The sequence below is a fragment of the Bos mutus genome, chromosome 22, assembly GCF_027580195.1.
Source record: "Bos mutus isolate GX-2022 chromosome 22, NWIPB_WYAK_1.1, whole genome shotgun sequence".
Lineage (NCBI taxonomy): Eukaryota > Metazoa > Chordata > Mammalia > Artiodactyla > Bovidae > Bos > Bos mutus.
In genome coordinates this window covers 12,296,299-12,299,538 of record NC_091638.1, presented here as the reverse complement: position 1 = coordinate 12,299,538, position 3,240 = coordinate 12,296,299, and the positions used below count along the sequence as shown (strand labels likewise).

Genomic DNA, 3,240 nt, shown 5'->3' with positions numbered 1-3,240 from the left:
TGGTCTGAGGCTGAATTCAGCCTTAGGTGGTTGGAGAGCACCTGGTTTGGGTGTCCAACACATAATCTCTGCCAGGGAACCTTCTAGAAGCTGTACAACTCAGATATAATACCTGCTCTCATAAAATTTACATACTGTTGGAAAAGACAGGCTGGGTGCCATGAAACAAATAGACACCAAGGAGAATTTTAGATTTTGACCAGTGCTGTGTGTGTGTGTTAGTCACTCAGTCGTGTCCAATTCTTTGCAATCCTATGGGTTAGTCGTACAGTTGTGTCTGATTTTTTGTGACCCTATGGAGCCCGCCAGGCTCCTCTGTCTGTGGAATTCTCTAGGCGAGAATACTGGAGTGGGGAGTCATTCCCTTTTCCAGGGGATCTTCCCAACCCAAGGATCGAACCCAGGTCTCCTGCATTGCAGGCAGATTCTTTACCATCTGAGCCACCAGGGAAGCCCAACCAGTGCTATAAAGGAAATAAAACAGGATGAGGTGGTGGAGAGATGGGAGTGACTCTAGACAGGCTGGTCAGGGAAGGCATCGTGAAGGAGGAGACTAAACTGAGACCTGAATAACACGAAAGAAGCAATCCCGAGGAGATCTGGGGCAAGAGTGTCTTGTAAAGAGAAGACTCCCAGTGCAAAGGCCTGGGGCAGGACCAAACTTCTGAGCAGGGTTGGCTGCTGTGCTGGAGCAGAGGGACTGGTGTGGGGATGGAGAGGTCCCTTGTGTCTGTACCCCCTGCCCTCCCAGTTCTCAGCCCCCTCAGACCACCCCTTTGCTTATGTGCTGCTTATACCACTCACCTCGGACAGGCAGCAGTTCCTGGGGATGACACTATATTTAGACTTTTCTCCTCTCTCTGGGCCTGGAACATACTGTGTGTTTTTAAGATGATCAATATGGGATGGGTGCTATTTATAGAGACCCCAAGTCAATTCCTGGGACCTGGGGCCCTTAAATGGTGGAGGAAATCCAGGACTAGGCTTTTTGGGGGCAGCCACCACAGCTGGCAGAGTGTTGGAGCCATCTGATTCACGGACTCTGAAAGTGATATCACCTCTCCTGGCAGGCCCGCTTCACCCATCTCTGCAGAGTCACCACAGCCTTGGTGTGGGGAGCTTGGACGTCCATAGTCTATCCATCTCCAACTCTGTTTTCTAAAAAAAAAAAAAGGAACGCTTCATGAATTTGGGTGTCATCCTTGGGCAGGGGCCATGCTAATTTTCTCTGTAGCATTCCAATTTTAGTATATGTGCTGCCTAAGCAAGCACTCCAACTCTGTTTTCTGGAGGAGTACCTGGTGTGCCCCAGGCCCAGCAGAATATTTCATTGTGATTGTCGAAACCAGAGTCTGGTGGGACAGCCTGTCCATCTCTTGTTCATTCCTCACTCTGTTTACTACTCTGGGAGAGCAGAAAAGGACCTCAGGGCCTCCCCGGTTCTCCCACAAGCCAGAGAGAGGTCTGCCCAGGAGTAAATGCGAGGCTGGAGTTGGGAGCTTAGTCTCTCCAGCCGGAGGTCAGTGTGGCCAGGAACAGCCAGGGGAGGCTGCCTGGAGAAGGTGGAATGGGAGCCCAGCCATGGAAAGCGCACAGCATTTGGAGAGGCAAAAGAGAGCAGGTCAAGTTTTCAGCCTGTTTTCGGAAGAATCTTTATGATCTGAGGCTGGAGTTCTTTCTCTTTCTCTCCTCTTCATTTCTTCTGATTAAATCTCCCAGGGAGACAGTGGAAAGTCACGTCCCCACAGAGATATTAGCTGAGTAGAAGGACAAAGGTACTCTCCCGGAGTCTGTGTGGGCTGGAGAAGATGCCTCACCCACTTGGAGATCCCACTGCCCGTCATCTCCAAGGGCATTCACTTCCCTCCTGAGAGCCCCAGGAGGCCAGGGCCGCTGCTGGTTGCCCCCTAGACTCAAGGTCACAGGGGCACGCAGCTGGCACTAGGCCTAGAGCGGTGTCTCCCTGGCCCCACCCAGGCCTTGCCCAGGCAGTCCCCGGGCTTTCTGGGAATGGATTTTGAACAGTAGAAAGGCTCTTGCTGGCATCAGGAGGGTAGTAAACACCTTTCTGGCTGGTATTGATTCCTCGAAGGCCTGTGTGAAGGAAGAACCTGGCTCAGGAGGCAATTTTAATAGGGACAGCAGGATGGGGGGCAGGGTAATCTGGCTTGAAGTACCAACTCAGTTCTCAGGCTACATTAGCATCCCTCCATCTGGACTGGGAGGTACCCAGGAGGATCTAAGATGGGGGCAGGGGGAGATCAGGCCATGGGAGGGACCAGCCCATCCCAGTCAATACCTCTCGCGTGGCCATCAAAGCCCCAGCCTCATCGACCTGGGCTGAGAGCAGGGAAGTGGTCCAGAGAGCCTCTAAGAGCCAAGGTGCCTGCTCTCTGCTGCCCAGCACTGCTGCCTGCTTCTGGGCCTCTTCCTGGGAAAAATCCCAGCCCTGGGCCCATTCCCTTTAGGGCCCAGGGCCCCACCCATGGGACACCCAACTGGTGTAGCGGTACAGAGAGGGTAAGCAACAGAGGCCTGCCCACCATGGCCAGACTTGAGCAGGGGAAGGCCCAGGAGCTCAGAAGCCCATTCCGGTGCCAACCCTGCCACCGTGCTGGGTCACGGGCAGTGCAGACTGCCAGTTACATAAAGCGACAGCTAGTTGATAATGAAACTAGAAATGCAGGGGAAAGCCCCCACTCGCTTGCTGGGCCTGGGTGCCTATTATATGTATAATTGCTGAGCTTCCATTTCGGGAAATGTCTGAGGGAAGAAGAAGAAAAAAAAAAAACTCCATAAGAATCCCCCGGGGCCGATCGTCCCCAGAGACGGCTGGACTTCGGGTCCCTTCCAGCCCTGTGCTTTATGATTGAATTAAGTACTTGTCCCCAGATGGGTCACTTGTGTTCCTGTGAATTGCACAAGTAATTTAAATGGCTGCTGCTGCTACTGCTGCTAAGTCGCTTCAGTCGTGTCCGACTCTGTGCGAACCCATAGACGGCCACACCAGGCTTCCCCGTCCCTGGGATTCTCCAGGCAAGAACACTGGAGTGGGTTGCCATTTCCTTCTCCAATGCATGAAAGTGAAAAGTGAAAGTGAAGTCGCTCAGTCGTGTCTGACTCTAGCGACCCCACGGACTGCAGCCTACCAGGCTCCTCCGTCCATGGGATTGTCTAGGCAAAAGTACTGGAGTGGGGTGCCATTGCCTTCTCCAAATTTAAATGGCACTCACCAGCAAA

General features: G+C 53.0%; 1 non-coding gene across 1 annotated transcript; it reads right to left on the bottom strand.

Moving 5' to 3' along the window:
- Positions 1-1,165: 1,165 nt before the first annotated feature.
- LOC138984816 (U6 spliceosomal RNA) lies at positions 1,166-1,272 on the bottom strand. The gene has a single exon (XR_011462100.1). It is a non-coding gene; the product is annotated as a U6 spliceosomal RNA (small nuclear RNA).
- Positions 1,273-3,240: the final 1,968 nt, after the last annotated feature.